The 21,244-nt window shown below is 43.2% G+C and overlaps 1 protein-coding gene across 1 annotated transcript in view; it reads left to right on the forward strand.

The window, feature by feature from the left end:
* Positions 1-11,432: 11,432 nt before the first annotated feature.
* The window catches only part of LOC135553817 (uncharacterized), a 15,960-nt gene continuing 6,148 nt past the window's right edge, over positions 11,433-21,244 (forward strand). Inside the window, exon 1 of the mRNA XM_064985754.1 lies at positions 11,433-12,016. The gene's annotated coding sequence lies outside the window, so the exon portion shown is untranslated. The remainder of the gene's footprint in view (positions 12,017-21,244) is intronic.

A 21,244-nucleotide genomic window follows, 5' to 3' on the forward strand; every position in this document is an offset into this window, starting at 1 on the left:
ACTGTGTGGCCAAACACGACTCCAACACCATCATTAAGTTTGCTGACGACACAACAGTGGTAGGCCTGATCACCGACAACGATGAGACAGCATATAGGGAGGTCAGAGACCTGGCAGTGTGGTGCCAGGACAACAACCTCTCCATCAATGTGAGCAAGACAAAGGAGCTGATCGTGGACTACAGGAAAAGGCAGGCCGAGCAGGCCCCCATTAACATCAACGGGGCTGTAGTGGAGCAGGTCGAGAGTTTCAAGTTCCTTAGTGTCCACATCACCAACGATCTATCATGGTCCGATCACACCAACACAGTTGTGAAGAGGGCACGACAAAACCTTTTCCCCCTCAGGAGAAGGAAAAGATTTAGCATGGGTCCCCAGATCCTCAAAAAGTTCTACAGCTGCACCATCGAGAGCACTGGTTGCATCACCGCCTGGTATGGCAACTGCTCTGCATCTGATTGTAAGGCGCTACAGAGGGTAGTGCGTACGGCCCAGTACATCGCTGGGACCAAGCTTCCTGCAATCCATGACATATATAATTGGCGGTGACAGAGGAAAGACCATAAAATTGTCAAAGACTCCAGTCACCCAAGTCATAGACTGTTTTCTCTGCTACAGCACTGCAAGCGATACTGGAGCTCCAAGTCTAGGTCCAAAAGGCTCCTTAACTGCTTCTATCCCCAAGCCATAAGACTGCTGAACAATTACTCGCTACTCGCTGTTTATTATCTATGCATAGTCAGTTCACCCCTACCTACATGTACAAATGACCTCGACTAACATGTACCCCCGCACACTGACTCGGTACTGGTTCCCCCTGTATATAGCCTCGTTATTGTTATGTTATTGTGTTACTTTTGATTGTTTTTTTACTTTAGTTTATTTGGGAAATATTTTCTTAACTCTTCTTGAACAGCTCTGTTGGTTAAGGGCTTATAAATCAGCATTTCACGGTAAGGTCTACACTTGTTGTATTCGGCGCATGTGACAAATAAAGTTTGCTTGTGTTTCTAGCTCCAACAGTGCAGTAATACAAAATAAATAAAATTGAAAAAATACACACATACACTGAATAGTGTGTGCAGCACACACACATGCCCACACAGGCATGCAGGCAGGCATCACACATAATCTCACCTCAGAAATTTTAATTCTAGGTTCAAGGAGTTTACTCATTCAGAATATGCACATACGCCCACACACACGTGCTAAGGGCATATTCCGACCATATAGAGAAAATGGATGTAGTGGGTTTGTATGTAGTGTATCAACTCTCTGTCTCAGGCTCAACGTTAATCAGATTTGGTCGTCGATCAGTAGAAAAACTCCACTTTAACCTCAGTGACAAACTCTAGAGTCAATAGACCATGACAGAGAGAAGAAATAGAGAGCTTTTCATTGACTGTTCATCAGTGTGTGTGCGTGCATCTGTGTATGTGTGTGTGTGTGTGTGTGTTTGTGTGTGTGTGTGTGTGTGTGTGTGTGTGTGTGTGTGTGTGTGTGTGTGTGTGTGTGTGTGTGTGTGTGTGTGTGTGTGTGTGTGTGTGTGTGTGTGTGTGTGTGTGTGTGTGTGTGTGTGTGTGTGTGTGTGTGTGGCAGCATTCCTCTCTCTCGGACTGTAATCTAACTGTATTAATCTGTTGTTTGAACTCTTTAAGCACAGACTGTCTATCACATCTGCTCTCTTCACCCTTCTAAAGCTCTGCTATTTATAAATCCTCCTTCATACTCTCTCTTTCCTCTTTCCTTTCGATCTGTCATTGGAATGCAATTCCTCCAGCAGAACCTAGTTTTATTCTTCCCAATCATCCAGAACAGTATATCCATCCTCTCCTTCTGCCAAAAATATCCTTTGAATATTCTCAATTTTTTTTCTCCAAATGCAAACTCGGTCTTGGTTCTCTCTTGTTCTCACTCAACAGCTGGGAAAGCACTTCATTGGAATGTGAATAGTCATATAGTCAGCTGTTTCTGAGGTTCCATAGCACTGTTAATATGGAACCACTACCACTGACTACACTCCAGTGGAAAAAAATGATGGTACAGAACATTCCATAAGATTGAATGAAGATGAACGATATACACACACACCTACACCTATATACACACACCTACACCTATTACACACATCACCATAGACAAACTGGTAGCATACCAGGATATAAAGACAGTCAATGTGCAGCACATTCTGACTGAGAGAAACAGAGCGAAAGTGACATGAGCACATGGACTCCAAATTCATAGCAATTCAGTGAATGAAAAATAGCACTGACAATGGTAGTACAACTACATTCCTGGTGAATCCTATGCACATGGGTGGGGGAGGATTTGAGATGAACATGAAAGAAATGTCCAGAACATCACTCAGAAGATGAGAAAGATCAGAGGGAGGATAGGTTAGGGGATAGAAGGAACGAAGAGAAGGGAGGTAAAGTCAGTCCTACCTGCTGTGTGTCGTCTCCCATCCAACCAGAGCAAGGCATCGGGAGAGACACAATGAAGGGAGGAAAGGATGGAGCGGTAGAGAGAGAGACAAAGAATAGGCAAAATCCCAGTCCTTGCGTCATCTGAGACAGATTAATAAAACAGCTCGGATCTCTGAGTCCCCTCGCTTGCTCTTTACTCTCTCTCCTTCACTCTCTCTATTTCTAGTTCTCTTTATGCTTCTTTTCTACTCCCTCGCAGAATTCCTAAGTTGAGTTGTTCCTCAAGGTCAGCGTCTAGTGATAGACTACTTGCTCCTGATCAGCTGTATTACAGCCACTAGCTTTCCCTTGTTTTGGTTCTTTTAAGTGCTCATTTGGAAAGAACTTTGGGCTGATAATACACAAATAAATGTGTATTGTCACTATAATCATTACCATAGAGAGTGAGAGCAGGCTGTGGAGGGAGGGAGACAAAGTGAGAGAGAGATTTAGAGAGAGAAATGAGCTAGCAGTAAGAGACAGTTGAAAGAGAGTGGGAGTGAGGTTTCGTCCCAATATTCTCTCCTTCCACTTGAAGTGTGCACTTGATCACGACTCCCGACAAATTTAAAAGTAATGAGGGAAGGAGTTTCCATATACCAGTCATTTCCTTATAAATCCATGGAGGGACGTGAACAAGTGCACACTTCTGGAGGAAGGAGAGATTATTAAGATGCAGAGTTACCTCATACTCATTAGTGATGTCAATCAATGGCTAACTCTTGACTTCTGATGCATCCAGGTGTAACTCCACCCTTCCACTTGGGGGCGATAAAGGGCAGGGGAACATTGATTCTACCTTCGCTAGTAGGTACGTAGAAGATAGAAGTTGCCCTGAACAACAGATCAGGATCAGTTACACCATACTCCAATCACGAATAGAAGTGAGGTTTGCATTTGAGCATCAGATGTACAATAATATCTATAATAACGCTCAAATTAATGATACAGCAACAGTTATGTAATTGCGTACTAGCATTTTATTACAGAAATGGAATAAGGAACAGTCCCTATTGTGTTATTTAACAAAACACTCAGAGATATTACTATGCAATTAAAGTGAAATAGCCATGATGTCAGTAGTGTTACTGAACAGAGCAAGCACTATGTCAACCAAGCACTATGTCAACCAAGCACTATGTCAACCAAGCACTATGTCAACCAAGCACTATGTCAACCAAGCACTATGTCAGCGTTATTAAAGCAGTGTGTGCTACATTCTGTCTTGTGTGACATAATAACTAGTCCGTGACAATGACAGTGTAACAAGGTACAAGGGATAAGGATAATGACAGGGTGATGTAAGTAAGCGCATCACAGAAACCCCTGACCTCTGCTCTGTATGCATACACACGTACATGCAATGTCACATGGCTGACACACCTTCTGACACAGGGACACACAAATCCTCTGCCACATGCAAAGATACACGCACAAACCTCCTACAACACACACAAACACACGCACACATGAACCGTCTACACAAACACACATGCACACACACACAGACATTCATACATACATACACACATACACACACACACACACACACACACACACACACACACACACACACACACACACACACACACACACACACACACACACACACACACACACACACACACACCCTGTCCTGTGGGACTGACAGATGGAAAGGGGCAGAGGAACAGAACAGGGACAGAGGCTTGTGGAATTGGGCCTGTCCTTCCTTTGTGCAGTGGGTACGCTGTAAGTCTATCCTCTACTAATTGCCAGAGCGGTTCACATACAAAGTCTGCCTGTGAAACCCTATACTGCCGGGTGTCGTTCGGTGAGTAAAGTTTACAATGTGTAACAATGTTCCTCTGGCAGAAAGAGAGAGGGAGAAAAGACAGATGGATAAGGGGATGGAGAGAAAAGGCCGGAGATGTACGTATAACGGAGAAGCATAAGGGAGAGATAGAATCGAGGTACAAACATGAAGAGACATCATATTTTGCATTGATACCGTTATGAGTGAGAATCAACTGTCAACTACAGCATATACAGATCTAGGATCTTAATTTGATCACCCTGTTGCAGGAGAACTCGTAGTGTATTTGAGGTTTAAAAAGACTTCTGAAGTTTGTAATTTCCACTTAGAAATTTCACACTTGATTTTGACTTACGAAAAATACACTGCTCAAAAAAATAAAAAACACTTAAACAACACAATGTAACTCCAAGTCAATCACACTTCTGTGAAATCAAACTGTCCACTTAGGAAGCAACACTGATTGACAATAAATTTCACATGCTGTTGTGCAAATGGAATAGACAACAGGTGGAAATTATAGGCAATTAGCAAGACACCCCCAATAAAGGAGTGGTTCTGCAGGTGGTGACCACAGACCACTTCTCAGTTCCCTATGCTTCCTGGTTGATGTTTTGGTCACTTTTGAATGCTGGTGGTGCTTTCACTCTAGTGGTAGCATGAGATGGAGTCTACAAGCCACACAAGTGGCTCAGGTAGTGCAGCTCATCCAGGATGGCACATAAATGCGAGCTGTGGCAAGAAGGTTTGCTGTGTCTGTCAGCGTAGTGTCCAGAGCATGGAGGCGCTACCAGGAGACAGGCCAGTACATCAGGAGATATGGAGGAGGCCGTAGGAGGGCAACAAGCCAGCAGCAGGACCGCTACCTCCGCCTTTGTGCAAGGAGGAGCAGGAGGGGCACTGCCAGAGCCCTGCAAAATGACCTCCAGCAGGCCACAAATGTGCATGTGTCTGCTCAAACGGTCAGAAACAGACTCCATGAGGGTGGTATGAGGGCCCAACGTCCACAGGTGGGGGTTGTGCTTACAGCCCAACACCGTGCAGGACGTTTGGCATTTGCCAGAGAACACCAAGATTGGCAAATTCGCCACTGGCACCATTTGCTCTTCACAGATGAAAGCAGGTTCACATTGAGCACATGTGACAGACGTGACAGAGTCTGGAGACACCGTGGAGAACATTCTGCTGCCTGCAACATCCTCCAGCATGACCGGTTTGGCGGTGGGTCAGTCATGGTGTGGGGTGCCATTTATTTTGGGGGCAGCACAGCCCTCCATGTGCTTGCCAGAGGTAGCCTGACTGCCATTAGGTACCGAGATGAGATCCTCAGACCCCTTGTGAGACCATATGCTGGTGCGGTTGGCCCTGGGTTCCTCCTAATGCAAGACAATGCTAGACCTCATGTGGCTGGAGTGTGTCAGCAGTTCCTGCAAGAGGAAGGCATTGATGCTATGGACTGGCCCGCCCGTTCCCCAGACCTGAATCCAATTGAGCACATCTGGGACATCATGTCTCGCTCCATTGCACCACAGACTGTCCAGGAGTTGGCGGATGCTTTAGTCCAGGTCTGGGAGGAGATCCCTCAGGAGACCATCCGCCATCTCATCAGGAGCATGCCCAGGCGTTGTAGGGAGGTCATACAGGCACGTGGAGGCCACACACACTACTGAGCCTCATTTTGACTTGTTTTAAGGACATTACATCAACGTTGGATCAGCCTGTAGTGTGGTTTTCCACTTTCATTTTGAGTGTGACTCCAAATCCATGGGTTGATACATTTGATTTCCATTGATGATTTTTGTGTGATTTTGTTGTCAGCACATTCAACTATGTAAAGAAAAAAGTATTTAATAAGAATATTTCATTCATTCAGATCTAGGATGTGTTATTTTAGTGTTTCCTTTATTTTTTTGAGCAGTGTATATTAACCCCTACAAAATGTACATTAATAATAAGCCACATAATATTTCCCATTTTCTGTTCCTGCAGGATTATTTTCCTGCTGTGGCAAACTGTCTCAAATTAAGATCCTACATCTGTTGCGTGGATTGCCAGAAAATGAATGTAATGCAGAGCCCTCTCTCCCCACAGCTCTAGTTTCTCTCCCATTCAAACCTGTTTCTCATTAAGGATTAAACTGAAGTTAGTCCTCTGTTCCCATAATTAAGACATTCCTTACATCTAACTCCTCAGATTTTTTTAAATTCCCCTAGCTCTCTCGCTCTCCCACACTTTCTCCCAAAGGTGAGTATCACATACAGGATATAGACTTTCTGTGTGTTCGAATGGCTGTGTTAAATGTTTTTATGAGTGAGTATGTGTATAAATGTTTTAATGAGTTTGTGTGTGTGTGTGTGTGTGTGTGTGTGTGTGTGTGCATGCGTGTGTGTGTGTGTGTGTGTGTGTGTGTGTGTGTGTGTGTGTGTGTGTGTGTGTGTGTGTGTGTGTGTGTGTGTGTGTGTGTGTGTGTGTGTGTGTGTGTTTCAGTGGCGGCTCCTCGGAGGAGAAAGGGGAGGACTCTGTGAATTTCATAAAAATGAAAATAGTGAAACATTAAAAAAGTTATCCTTTTTAGATAAAGCTATACTAAATGTTAACAAATAACTGATTAAAACACACTGTTTTGCATTGAAGGTCTGCGGTAGCCTTTTCACCCCCTTTCATAGACTTACACAGTAATTATGACTACTTCCGGAGGACATCATCCAACCTATCAGAGCTCTTGCAGCATGAACTGACATGTTGTCCATCCAAACAAAGGATCAGAGAAAGATTGCATAAGCTACAGTTAACAATAGCACTGCAGTGCATAAAATGTGATGAGTAGTTGACTCAAAGAGGAGAAAGACTATAGTTGAACAGTTTTGAACAAATTAATTTATTCAAAAATGAAGGAGAAAGAGCAGAGACAAAGAGAGGGAGAGAAATGTTGTTGTATTTTGTTGTATACATAGAGGAACTATATTAATGAATCTAGCTGGCTAAGGCTATCCAACACTTACAATTCAAGGTAAGCCACTGGTGTAACTGCTAAACTGATTGCTGTACACTACTGCATGATTGTACACATGGATTGGATTGATAGTAGCTATGTTGACTATGACATTAGCTAATATGGTGACAACTTTGTATGTTGTGTGCAGTGATTATGGTATGAAGGTTTGACGTGGAGAGGTTTTGTCCACAAGGGAAGGGAAATGTGAGAGGAGGAGAGCACGTAGATGTGATGATGCTGTTTGTATGGTTGCTATGAAAGTGAACTGTGTGATCAGGGGTGTATTAATTCCGCCAATTCTGTTGCAAAACATTTCTTAAACGGAAGCAAACGCAACAAAACGGTGATGGACCTACCTGAATTTGTCCAATAGAAACTCTCGTTTTAGTTGCAAAACGTAACGTTTTGAAAACCGTTTGGACTAATGACTACACCCTAGATCAGCTAAAGTGTGCAAGGCTGTATTGAATGTGTCACTGTCTGTCACCTTGATTACTCCAATATGTCTCTTGACCTGTGCAGCTGTTATAAACGTTCATTTGTAGGCTGGGTTGTAGCAACCTCATGATGGGTATAGGGCAAATTTCAGTATCATGCAGTAAACCTAAACCTATCACTGTTACACTGAACTGGGTGGATGGAATATGAATGACAGACAGTCATTCAATATTCTGTAATAGAAATAAGGCCATGCTCATTAAAAAAAAGAAGTCGTCCTCTCTAATGTTAAACTTCATCGACCACCACTGGTGTGTTAGTGTGTAGGCTATGTCTGGTCTGCTATGGAACCCCATCACACAGCCTCTCTGACCCTCCCTTTCCTGTGAAATTCAATTTCAGGCTTGAGTGATTATTCCTCAGATATGTCTGCATTATGGTCGGACGTCTGTGTAGCAGAGCTCACTTACTGCTGGGGGGCGAGGTGAGATGCTCCCCCTCTCTCCTCCCTACCTCCACCCAGACAGAGCCAGTCACACATTCATCATGAGATAGTATCCCCCATCCCCTCAGTGAGCCGACCCTTTACCTCCGTGCCACCGTGGCCGGTGAGGGTGACTGGGGCGTTTCCAGGAGTCGCAGGCTAATTGGGTCAGATTGCGGTGAGTGGAGCATTACGCCTGAAATTGGAAACACATGTGGCCGCTCTTCGTACCCAAGTCTGAAAAAGAGGAGGAACGGGGGATGGTGAGGTTCATGAAGAGAGAGTTTAGATGTAGTAAGAGAGTGAGAGTTGAGGAGAGAATGTGAATGAAGGAGAAAGGGGGAATAGTGAGATGTGAGGAGATAAAGTGGACAAAGTGAGAGGGGAGAGAGACATGATATGAAGGGAGAGAGACATGGAAAGAGAGAGGCAGAGAGCCATTAAAATATAGTGGGCGGGTTAGAGAGAGTAGGGGGAGAAGGAATGAGAGTTAATGAAAGATTGACACAGCCTGGGGGAAAGGGTGAGTTCAATAATTGAAGTTAAGTCTGATGCATCTGCCTTCATGCCCCTGGTCTCTGGTGGGGGGCAATCAGACTGTGTAACCTCCACCCTGACAGCTCGGCTATTTGCAATAATTGCCACAATTACACTGATATTTTGCTGAGGTAAAATTGACGGGATATTCATTGCTATAGTAATAAATCCATGTTTGATGACATTTTGTGTGAGGAAGAGAAAGATAGACTGATTGGTTGAATCTGAAACATTAGGGTTTATTTGGAATTAGATAGGCACAGCTTAGGGGTGTGGGAACGTGTATCAGATGATGTTGGTGCATTTCCAGTTTAAAATGTTTCTGTTTTTGGAGGTTATTGGATTGGTGCAAATTGCAATAACATGATTGCATTGTTATGTTTTTTTGTTAATTATTGATGCCAATTAGCTACATGTTGTAACGGAATCCCTCTTCTTCAGAGGAGGAGTAGCAAGGATCAGACCAATGTGCAGCGTGGTAAGTGTCCATAATGATATATTTAATAAATCAACAGAACACTGAACAAAATAACAAAAGTACAAACAAACAACCGAAACAATCCCGTATGGTGAAAACACTAACGCAGGATACAACCACCCACAAAACACAATAGAAAACAGGCTACCTAAATATGGCTCCCAATCAGAGACAACGGCTGACACCTGCCTCTGATTGAGAACTATACGAGGCCAAACACATAGAAATATAACAGAACAAAACATAGAAAAACAACATTGAATGCCCACCCCAACTCACGCCCTGACCAACTAAAATAAAGACATAAAAAGGAAGTAAGGTCAGAACGTGACACATGTACACGAGATGAATGAAAGACCAATGGATCACGAGAGTCATTTATTTATTTATGACATTTCATGTGTCTGTGTGTGCATTTTAAAATGTGGCATGTATTTAAGCAGCACGGTCTCTACATCTATTAGCAGAGAATGTTTGGATAATGTGATGTGTGTTTCATGTGACAGAAAAATGCTCCAGGTGAAAGGGTGTAAAAAAAAGGAAGAAGAAGCTATATCTGTGCCTATTGATGTGGTTCTGAGAGAGAGAGAGAGAGAGAGAGAGAGAGAGAGAGAGAGAGAGAGAGAAATAACTTTTGTCCCTACATTTGTGTGTTAACCTTACTCTCACTGTCTTTGTTTGACTGTCATCTCTGTCAATACCTTGCTAACTCTCTCTTGCTCTCCCTCTCTCACTGATGTAACCTCGGGCAGAAATATCTAAGTGTGCACAGAACAAGTTCAGACAAAAAAACAGAGAGAATGGTGGGAGGGTTCCAAGGACTGCCAATGACTGACACTAAATGCTGAGAGGGAGGAATGCCAAGAGGGAGACACCGGGGAAGAACAGCAAAGAGGGTGAGGATATGAAGAGGTAATAACATCCAAATCTTATTTCAGGGCTGCTCCTGTATGTGTGAGAGAGACTGAGTGTATTTGATGGAGTGTGTGCGGCTGTGTGCATGTGAGTGTTGGGAGGAAAACAGTAGCAGTCAGTCACAGAGTGCTATCTATCAACATCCCTTTAGGTCTGACTGTATTGACAGTGGTAAGTACCCCCATCTTTGAGTGAGTTCTGCATTTGAGCTAGTTCCACTATACACAACTGACCCATTTAGCAGTTGGAGTTTGAAAAGTTCTTTTCATTCTCCCCCTCTGTCTCCTTTTCTGTCCCCATCTCTCCCATCCCAAAAGTCTTTCATGAGCAGTCTCACAGGGGCAGGGTTGTAACACAAGCCTCCTCTCTTTTGTCTCCATTCTTTTCCTTATCCTTTCATCTTTTTAAACATTCATGGAAAAAAGGTTTTAGTGAGATGGAAACCACTACCTTGGTAAAGAAAGAGAGTGTGAGAGACGCAGACACAGGGAAAAGGTAAAGCCTTCCTCTGCTCATCTACCAATTTATGGTTTCCTTTTCAACAGCAAACTTCAAGGTGGACTGACTCAGTGGACGTGCTGTTCTCCAAGGTTAAAAGAACATAGGCTACATACTCAGCTGACGCGAAGACCCATCTAGATGAACTGTCTGTCATAACTCCACTGTCTTCACAGTAGCCTAGGTCTCAGCTCTCAGACATGGTTTCATCTTCACCAGTTTGTTGTCGAGTCGGCCAAACCTCAAACGTTGGCCTAAAGACCTACACAGTAGCCTAGTATACTAGACATGCGGTCTGGTATATGTCAGCTATCTTCAAACAATCAGAAGATAGCTGTCCAAAGTCATCCAAACACCTCAAATTCTGATTAGGTACAGTATTTACAGGTAGGTTATTATGTGTTATATGCACTAGTTAACCTGACTCATACTCATCCGCACCCAATATGTCCCACCTCATCCAATTACCTCAAATTGTGATTAGGTACAGTACGTATAGGTATGTTATGATGTGTTATATGTATTAGACAGTAGGCCTAGACAGTAGGTGAGTTATGAACCTTAACCCAGTTTAACCTCATGATTTCCCAGGGAAAGGAAAGCTGAGGTAAAGGTAAATCATTGCTTAAATGTATATATTAAATCTATAATGCTGTTTTTCTTTATCCCTAATAACCAGCAGTTAGGCTGTTTGGGGCTATACATTTTGTATTGAGAAAACTTGGCATTTGAAAGCCCTCTCACAGATGTTCCTCGTCCTGTTGTTTCTTCTGTGCTTTCTTTCCCGCTCTGTCCTTTACCCCTTTCAAAAAACTCGCTCGCCCCGTCTTGTCCTCCCTCTCCTCCGCTCCAAAAGCAACCAGAAGCTATTCGCGTTTAGGCTACAGGCGGAGTTTTTGAGAACTGGGAAGAATTTGACAAACTTTGTTGATCCCAACGTAGCATAAACGGACCGCAGCGCTTCGCTGCCAGTCGTTATAGAGACATCGATACTGTGTATGTCGACTTCAATTTAAATAAGTTAGAGTTCCTCTTTTCATGGAATATGAAGAACAACGTCAGGAGGATGAGATCTTGACCGAATATGCATGGATATTTATTTTTTATTTTATCAAACTTCGCGTTGTCTGTCTTGTTTAAAGCGCGGTTAGGACGGAGCGGTTTTTGCATATATTTTTTTTCTTCCCATCGTTTTTTAAAATGATTGTTGTTTAATTCAAACGGACATGGCTAACTGATATAATATACATTTTTTGTGACGTGGAAGTTAATTTGAATTGAATATGAAAACATAACTTTTCCATGTAAACCAATATTGAGAGTTTTCCACTTCGCCAACTCTCTCGGACCATTAGTCAATAACCAATGTGGTGTCAACTGGAAGGACGCGTGGTCCGGATCTCACCTAAACGGTACACATTTACTTGTCGTGTCCATTTTACAAACTGCAGTTCGTGTATATGTTAAATTGTTTGCATATGTATTAACACGCGCTATGGACACTTTCGGTTAATAAATCTACTGTTGGGTTTGCCACAGCGCATTATTGGATAGCCTCATTTAATTCTCCATCACTGTTTTTTTCCCCCACAAGTATTCAGATATGATAATAGGCTACATATAACCTAATCCTAATCTGCAGGTGTATGCTCGAGATCACAGAAATTGACAGATCATCAGGCCAATTGATCAATAATCTACTGAAATCTTGCCTATAATCTACTTTGTGTGAATTTTGGAGATTTAGGTTGTTGTTTACCTTTTGTGTTAAAAGTAATTAATGGCATTAAGTGCATAATGTCCCTGAAAAATTAGACTACTATGATAATGTCCCTTTACCAGTAGCAGAGTGCATTAAAGCCACAATCCTGAGTATGTGTTTCAGCCCAACAGCAGACCCTCACTTGGTTTGGTAGGAAGCTGAGAGATGGGGTTTAGGAAATGTAACCACTCTCGTATTCATAGTGGGGCTTTGAATGCAAGTACTGACAATCTATTGCATGCATAGTAGTTTAAAACAATTTCCAGCAATACATTGTTTGTTTACTGAAGTAAATAAGGCCTACAACCTTATATGTTGTGTTGTGATGGAGTAAGAAGACAGTTATATTAAACTCATGAGGAATAATACATTATATACAAGAATCAATGGTTATATCATTCATTGAAATAAAAATAACCAAAGAACAGCAGGAAATCTTCCAGATTATGCTTTTAATTTGCCGTGCAAACGTGGCCCTTTGCATGTAAATAATACAATGTGCACCACCTTCAGTTGGTTAAATGCTTAAGGAAAACTTTATGGGTTTTTCAACGCCGATTAGGTAAGAACATGGTACCATATGGAATGTTTCCTTCATGGAGGCTCCCTTCTGGTAGACAGCTTAATTCACACTGCACTGCTGCTCTCCTTTCTTCCTATGGTCAAATTGACTGTCATTTATCCTTTGGGTCAGTGCCTGATTAGATTTGACAGGTCCTTGCATATTCATGTTTATGCTGTGTATGTGTGCTTTTTTTGTGTGTGGGGTGTGTGTGTGTCCTAACGAAAAATGTATCAACCCCTACAAAAAAATGTCCATTATTTATAATCCACCTAATAATTCACATTTTGTGTTTCTACAGGATTATTTTCCTGCTACAGCAAACTGGCTCAAATTAAGATTATGTGTGTGTGTGTGTGTGTGTGTGTGTGTGTGTGTGTGTGTGTGTGTGTGTGTGTGTGTGTGTGTGTGTGTGTGTGTGTGTGTGTGTGTGTGTGTGTGTGTGTTTGCGTGTGTTTGCGTGTGCGTGCGCGCGCGTGTGTGTGTGTGTGTGTGTGAACTGACTGTGAACTGTGAACTGAAAAAGCTGTAAACAGAGCCAAGGCCAGAGAGAGCCCAGGGTAGATACCCAGTTAGACTAAAGCATGGAATGACACAGTCATAGAATCCTAATTAATGGGCTGTTTGCACAGAAGGACAGCTAACCACTGTTACGTGTTCAAAACTCATGAGCACAAGGCTTTTACTCCGTCTCAGGCCATACAGAGACAGAGAACAACAAAGACAAACAACCTGCTGTAGTGTTTCCTCTGCTCTAGGCACAGCAGGTGTCACAGGCGTGAAGTTGACCTCTGTCACAGTTAGGCTATGAAGAAGTCTACACATTGCACTGACTAATCTGATCTATGGACAGATGATTTCAGTACACACACACATGTCCATAAGGTTATGTGTTGACTCCAAAGAGATATGATTATCCCGGCTGGTCTGGGCCTTGACATAATGAATCATCTCAGACGGACAAATGGACACCCGGCCCATTACCCACACATGAAGCGGATTAGTTGTTAACAGGATAATTGCACAGTAGCCACTGCCAGGTGTGGAGCCAACTTAATGGAATTCTCTTCTCACTGTTTCCTAACAGAGCCTCCCAGACTAATTCTAGCTTCCCAGTCTCATTCCTCTCCATCCTCTCTCACTCCTCCTTCTCTGTCATTTCATACCAACAATATACTTCTCAGGTAACCATCTAAAAGATAAGTCAAACCAACAACCTTAAGGCACCTATCCCTAATCACCAGGTTTATTTGTGAGATTTAGGCCTAGCTGTAAGTTGTATGTATGACTTTGTTGTAGCAGTGTTATGTTGTGTCTGTTTATTTGAAGATAATTTTAAAAAATTGTGTTTTTGAACTGTTGGGCAGTTTGGTTTTCTGTAGGAACTTGGGGGAGTGTTTTGGTTTGGAGTCAGAAGGTTTGTTTTGACAGGGTTTGGGGTTTGGATTGTTCGTTTGGATAATGTTTGGAGGTTTTGTAAATTAGTTGGGAAAGTCTTATGTTTTCTTATAGTTTTGAATCTGTGGTTTTGGGATGTTTTTTCTATAGACCGAGTGTGTTCGTTTGGGGGATTGGGTTGTCTATTCATTTGTGAGATTGTTTGAGATTTGCTGGTTGGGACAGTGTTTTGGTCTTATCCAGACAGCTGAGGAGTGAGGAGGTCCTTGTCTGGCCATGCAGGGAGTGTAAATGGCGCGTGTCATTGTAGCAAATGGACCATGATGATGAAAAGCTCCTGTGCCACAGAGTACACTGATATGGTCTCCAGCGCGTGTGTCTGCCTGCCTGTCTGGTGTGTGTTCTCAGAAAACCTTACATACAACCAGCTCTTCCACTAAACACACACACAGCCTTAAAATGTTTTTTTTTATATACATGATGCCCATTTATAAAAATACATGGGGATCGTAATGCCACTGATTGAATAATTGACTGTTGTTCACCTCTCCCTGTCTCTGTCTTTGTCTTTGTCTCTGTCTCTCTCTGTCTTTGTCTCTGTCTCTCTCTGTCTTTGTCTCTGTCTCTATCTCTGTCTGTGTTGTATGTTGCCACGTCTGTTGCCACATGGCACAGTGCATGTTCATCTATAATTGACAGTGCTCTTCTGCAGCTCACCATCTGTCTGGGCTGGAACTAACCAGAACCCAGAATGGCACTTCAGGACACTTTATTTGCATACAGCACACCTGTGTTTACGAACGTACGGATGGCCCTGTGCCAATAAGATAAAAGAAGAAACGAGTCCTTTGATATGATTTGTGTATCACCAGGGAACGAGGCCCACAGCATGCAAGCATAGATGCATGGCTGATGTGTCATCTAATGTCCCTGGTTCTTTTACTAATCACTACTGCATTGTGTACCAGGTGTGGTCAGGTGTAGTGAATCTCCTGTCATTTCTCTTTCTCTCACTGTATCTTTCTTTCTCACCTCCTATCTATCTATCTATCTATCTATCTATCTATCTATCTATCTATCTATCTATCTATCTATCTATCTATCTATCTGTCTGTCTGTCTGTCTGTCTGTCTGTCTGTCTGTCTGTCTGTCTGTCTGTCTGTCTGTCTGTCTGTCTGTCTGTCTGTCTGTCTGTCCGTCCGTCCGTCCGTCCGTCCGTCCGTCCGTCCGTCCGTCCGTCCGTCCGTCCATCTATGTATCTCTCTATTTATCTCTCTGTGTATCTCTATCTATCTCTCTATCTCTATCTCTCCCTTTCTCAGTCTCCCTTCCCCTTTCTCAGTCTGTTGTCTGGTCTGGGGACACCTGAAGGTAGCAGTAAACCCAAATCACAGACATTCTGAGCATTCTACCTTTTTAAACTCTTTCTAAATGTCCTCCTCCCCTTTTTCACAGAATAACAGATAAATAGAAGTGACACATGACTCAGTCTTGGAAGTGGGTTCATCTTTTTCTGGGTGGAGGCCATATGCTCTCCCAGAGGAATCCTCATAATCATGGCTTTTTCTGGGTGGAGGCCATATGCTCTCCCAGAGGAATCCTCATAATCATGGCTTTTTCTGGGTGGAGGCCATATGCTCTCCCAGAGGAATCCTCATAATCATGGCTTTTTCTGGGTGGAGGCCATATGCTCTCCCAGAGGAATCCTCATAATCATGGCTTTTTCTGGGTGGAGGCCATATGCTCTCCCAGAGGAATCCTCATAATCATGGCTTTTTCTGGGTGGAGGCCATATGCTCTCCCAGAGGAATCCTCATAATCATGGCTTTTTCTGGGTGGAGGCCATATGCTCTCCCAGAGGAATCCTCATAATCATGGCTTTTTCTGGGTGGAGGCCATATGCTCTCCCAGAGGAATCCTCATAATCATGGCTTTTTCTGGGTGGAGGCCATATGCTCTCCCAGAGGAATCCTCATAATCATGGCTTTTTCTGGGTGGAGGCCATATGCTCTCCCAGAGGAATCCTCATAATCATGGCTTTTTCTGGGTGGAGGCCATATGCTCTCCCAGAGGAATCCTCATAATCATGGCTTTTTCTGGGTGGAGGCCATATGCTCTCCCAGAGGAATCCTCATAATCATGGCTTTTTCTGGGTGGAGGCCATATGCTCTCCCAGAGGAATCCTCATAGTCATGGCTTTTTCTGGGTGGAGGCCATATGCTCTCCCAGAGGAATCCTCATAGTCATGGCTTTTTCTGGGTGGAGGCCATATGCTCTCCCAGAGGAATCCTCATAGTCATGGCTTTTTCTGGGTGGAGGCCATATGCTCTCCCAGAGGAATCCTCATAATCATGGCTTTTTCTGGGTGGAGGCCATATGCTCTCCCAGAGGAATCCTCATAGTCATGGCTTTTTCTGGGTGGAGGCCATATGCTCTCCCAGAGGAATCCTCATAATCATGGCTTTTTCTGGGTGGAGGCCATATGCTCTCCCAGAGGAATCCTCATAATCATGGCTTTTTCTGGGTGGAGGCCATATGCTCTCCCAGAGAAATCCTCATAGTCATGGCTTTTTCTGGGTGGAGGCCATATGCTCTCCCAGAGAAATCCTCATAATCATGGCTTTTTCTGGGTGGAGGCCATATGCTCTCCCAGAGGAATCCTCATAATCATGGCTTTTTCTGGGTGGAGGCCATATGCTCTCCCAGAGGAATCCTCATAATCATGGTTGACTAGTCCTACATGATGTGTGACACCATCATGATATGCCACATATGTAGCAGGCCTCTTCAGACAAAACGCGAACCAGAGGAAGGCATGTGTTGTTGCTGTACTGATCAGTGTTTCCCTTATATTCCTTTAACAGTGGCACATAGCCGCTGCTAAATTGTTGGCGCCAAGTTCAGAGTGACAAGTTCAGAGCGACAAGTTATAACAAGTTACATATCTTCCTCAGATTCTCATCAGATCTTCCACGAAACCTCCCAGGTAACTAGCTAGCTAGTTTGTAATCCTGGAAGTGCAGCCAACCATAGAAATAGAGGACTCTAGTGCCCAAAATCATCAACCCTTACAAAAATGTCCATGAATTATAATCCACATAATAATCTAAATGTCCTGTTGCTGCAGGATGATTATAATCAACATAATAATTTACATTTCCTGTTGCTGCAGGATTATTTTCCTGCTGTAGCAAACTGGCTCAAATTAAGATCCTACAAATGTAGATGTACAGTGCCTTGCGAAAGTATTCGGCCCCCTTGAACTTTGCGACCTTTTGCCACATTTCAGGCTTCAAACATAAAGATATAAAACTGTATTTTTTGTGAAGAATCAACAACAAGTGGGACACAATCATGAAGTGGAACGACATTTATTGGACATTTCAAACTTTTTTAACAAATCAAAAACTGAAAAATTTGGCGTGCAAAATTATTCAGCCCCCTTAAGTTAATACTTTGTAGCGCCACCTTTTGCTGCGATTACAGCTGTAAGTCGCTTGGGGTATGTCTCTATCAGTTTTGCACATCGAGAGACTGAATTTTTTCCCATTCCTCCTTGCAAAACAGCTCGAGCTCAGTGAGGTTGGATGGAGAGCATTTGTGAACAGCAGTTTTCAGTTCTTTCCACAGATTCTCGATTGGATTCAGGTCTGGACTTTGACTTGGCCATTCTAACACCTGGATATGTTTATTTTTGAACCATTCCATTGTAGATTTTGCTTTATGTTTTGGATTATTGTCTTGTTGGAAGACAAATCTCCGTCCCAGTCTCAGGTCTTTTGCAGACTCCATCAGGTTTTCTTCCAGAATGGTCCTGTATTTGGCTCCATCCATCTTCCCATCAATTTTAACCATCTTCCCTGTCCCTGCTGAAGAAAAGCAGGCCCAAACCATGATGCTGCCACCACCATGTTTGACAGTGTGAATGGTGTGTTGTGGTTGATGAGCTGTGTTGCTTTTACGCCAAACATAACGTTTCGCATTGTTGCCAAAAAGTTCAATTTTGGTTTCATCTGACCAGAGCACCTTCTTCCACATGTTTGGTGTGTCTCCCAGGTGGCTTGTGGCAAACTTTAAACAACACTTTTTATGGATATCTTTAAGAAATGGCTTTCTTCTTGCCACTCTTCCATAAAGGCCAGATTTGTGCAATATACGACTGATTGTTGTCCTATGGACAGAGTCTCCCACCTCAGCTGTAGATCTCTGCAGTTCATCCAGAGTGATCATGGGCCTCTTGGCTGCATCTCTGATCAGTCTTCTTCTTGTATGAGCTGAAAGTTTAGAGGGACGGCCAGGTCTTGGTAGATTTGCAGTGGTCTGATACTCCTTCCATTTCAATATTATCGCTTGCACAGTGCTCCTTGGGATGTTTAAAGCTTGGGAAATCTTTTTGTATCCAAATCCGGCTTTAAACTTCTTCACAACAGTATCTCGGACCTGCCTGGTGTGTTCCTTGTTCTTCATGATGCTCTCTGCGCTTTTAACAGACCTCTGAGACTATCACAGTGCAGGTGCATTTATACGGAGACTTGATTACACACAGGTGGATTGTATTTATCATCATTAGTCATTTAGGTCAACATTGGATCATTCAGAGATCCTCACTGAACTTCTGGAGAGAGTTTGCTGCACTGAAAGTAAAGGGGCTGAATAATTTTGCACGCCCAATTTTTCAGTTTTTGATTTGTTAAAAAAGTTTGAAATATCCAATAAATGTCGTTCCACTTCATGATTGTGTCCCACTTGTTGTTGATTCTTCACAAAAAATTACAGTTTTATATCTTTATGTTTGAAGCCTGAAATGTGGCAAAAGGTCACAAAATTCAAGGGGGCCGAATACTTTCGCAAGGCACTGTATGTAATAATTATTATACAGTAACTTTACGCTAGCTAAATTATTTTTAGGGTTCATATATAATTGGTTGGTGATGTCATTGAGGTCATGAGATAAAAGGAAACTGTCCTCGATTTTCAGAAGAGTTCTAAAGGAAATGAACATAATTACATTTTGGAGTAGAATGTCCTTTCAAAAAATCTTTAATGTTACACTTTTACATGAAACTGCCAATCCAATGCCATAGTTGACATACTGATATGACATTGAAGCTCAGTCAAAGTTATTGTTGTACTACCATATTATCTTGAAAACGTATCGAGTTTAATATGATGGTCTGCTTTGCCCTCTGGTGGCAGGTGTGAGTGAGAGGACAGAGGATCAGGGAATTGGTTAAAACCAAATGTTATTGGTCACATACACGTGTTCGGCAGATGTTATTGCGGGTGTAGTGAAATGCTTGTGTATTGAGCTACAACAGTGCAGTAATATCTAACAATACAAACAATACACAGAAATCTAAAGTAAAGGAATTGAATTAATAATAAATAAATATTTGGACAAGCAATGTCAGAGCGGCATAGACTAAGATACAGCATAATAGAATAGAATACAGTATATACATATGAGATGAGTAATGCAATATGTAAACATTATTAAAGTGGCCAGGGATTTCAAGTCTATGTAAATAGGGCAGCAGCCTCTAAGGTGCTACTGATGGCTACAGTATTCAACAGTCTGATGGCCTTGAGATAGAAGCTGTTTTTCAGTCTCCCGGTCCCAGCTTTGATGCACATGTACTGACTTCGCCATCTGGATGATAGCAGGGTGAACAGGCAGTGACTCGGGTGGTTGTTGTCTTTGATTATCATGGCCTTCCTGTGACATCTGGTGCTGTAGGGCAGGTAGTTTGCCCCTGGTGATGCGTTGGGCAGACCGCACCACCCTCTGAAGAGCCCTGCGGTTGCATGCGGTGCAGTTGCCGTACCAGGTGATGATACAGCCCGACAGGATGCAACTGTAAAGGTTTGTGAGGGTTTTAGGTATCAAGCCAAATCTGTTCAGCCTCCTGAGGTTGAAGAGGCGCAATGTCTGTGTGGGTGGACCAATTCAGTTTGTCAGTGACGTGTATGCCGAGGAACTTGAAGCTTTCCACCTTCTCCACTGCGGTCCCGTCAATGTGGATAGGGGGTGCTCCCACTGCTGTTTCCTAAATTCCACAATCAGCTTTGTTTTGTTGACGTTACGTGAGAGGTTATTTTCCTGGCACCACCCTCCCAGGGCCAACACCTCCTCCCTTTAGGCTGTCTCGTCATTGTTGGTAATCAGTCCTACTACTGTTGTGTTGTCTGCAAACTTGATGATTGAGTTGGAGGTGTGCATGGCCACACAGTCATGTGTGAACATGGAGTATAAGAGGGGGCTGAGCACACACCCTTTTGGGGCCCCTGTGTTGAGGATCAGTGAAGTGGAGGTGTTGTTTCCTACTTTCAAACCTGGGGGCCCCAAGCTTAATAATGAGCTTGGAGGGTACTATGGTGTTGAATGTTGAGCTATAGTTAATGAACAGCATTCTTATGTAGGTATTCCTCTTGTCCAGATGTTATAGGGCAGTGCGATGGCGATTGCATCATCTGTGGATCTATTGGGGCGGTAAGTAAATTTAAGTGGGTCTAGGGTGTCAGGTAAGGTAGAGGTGATATGATCCTTGACTAGTCTCTCAAAGCACTTCATGATGACATAATTGAGTGCTACGGGACGATAGTCATTTAGTTCAGTTACCTTTGCTTTCTTGGGTACAGGAACAATGGTGGACATCTTGAAGGAAGTGGGGACAGCCGACTGGGATAGGGAGAGTTTGAATATGTCCGTAAACACTCCAGCCAGCTGGTCTGCACATGCTCTGAGGACGCGGCTTGGGATGCGGTCTGGGCCGGCAGCCTTGCAAGGGTTAACACGCTTAAAAGTCTTACTCAAGTTGGCCACGGAGAAGGAGAGCCCACAGTCCTTGGTAGCGGGCCACGTCGGTGGCACTGTGTTATCCTCAAAGCGGGCGAAGAAGGTGTTCAGCTTCTCTGGAA

Source organism: Oncorhynchus masou, chromosome 14 (genome assembly GCF_036934945.1).
Source record: "Oncorhynchus masou masou isolate Uvic2021 chromosome 14, UVic_Omas_1.1, whole genome shotgun sequence".
In the NCBI taxonomy this organism is placed as follows: domain Eukaryota; kingdom Metazoa; phylum Chordata; class Actinopteri; order Salmoniformes; family Salmonidae; genus Oncorhynchus; species Oncorhynchus masou.